Here is a 605-nt window from a genome sequence, read left to right as displayed (position 1 = left end):
ATGTTTCCTGAAAGTTTGGCCGTACCTTTTTGTAACACCCTGTATATAGTTAAGGCTCACCGGTCACTTGACCATCTTCTTCTTCTGTGCGAATGCATAAACAGTGCCCGAACTCTTACGGGAATCGGCAACGCGCCTCGAGTAATCAGTATAATGGGCCAGGAGCACTACGAATGTAGTGCGCGACAATACGTTGACAATGTGGGTTTCGCGGGTGGTGTGCCAGAGATAAATCCCTGCAGTCGGACTATCCTCTGTGCCCTCGGTGGCTCAGATGGATAGAGCGTCTGCCATATAAGCAGGAGATCCCGGGTTCGAGTCCCGGTCGGGGCACAAATTTTCATCTGTCCCCGTTGACGTCTGTTAACGCCTGTAAGCAGCTAAGAGTGTTCATTTCACTGTAAAAGGAATTAATGACATTAGCTGCCAGTGGGCATTCATTTAAATCAATGGGGAAATTTGAAAATTTGGACCGGGAGTCGAATAGAGTCTGCTGCTTGCTAGGCACATGCTCTGACAGTTGCGCCATGTGGACGCAGTGGTCATCCCAGCTGCACAGATTAACCTACAACGCCTCCCGTCAGACCCAAATTCTCAGCTTGTCC

The 605-nt window shown here is 49.6% G+C and overlaps 1 non-coding gene across 1 annotated transcript; it reads left to right on the top strand.

Annotated features, from left to right (window-relative positions):
* Positions 1–258: 258 nt before the first annotated feature.
* Trnai-uau (transfer RNA isoleucine (anticodon UAU)) lies at positions 259–333 on the top strand. Its single transcript has one exon. It is a non-coding gene; the product is annotated as a tRNA-Ile (tRNA).
* The last annotated feature ends 272 nt before the right edge of the window (positions 334–605 follow it).

The sequence above is a fragment of the Schistocerca gregaria genome, chromosome 9 (genome assembly GCF_023897955.1).
Source record: "Schistocerca gregaria isolate iqSchGreg1 chromosome 9, iqSchGreg1.2, whole genome shotgun sequence".
NCBI lineage: Eukaryota > Metazoa > Arthropoda > Insecta > Orthoptera > Acrididae > Schistocerca > Schistocerca gregaria.
This window is presented reverse-complemented; position numbering and strand designations above follow the sequence as displayed.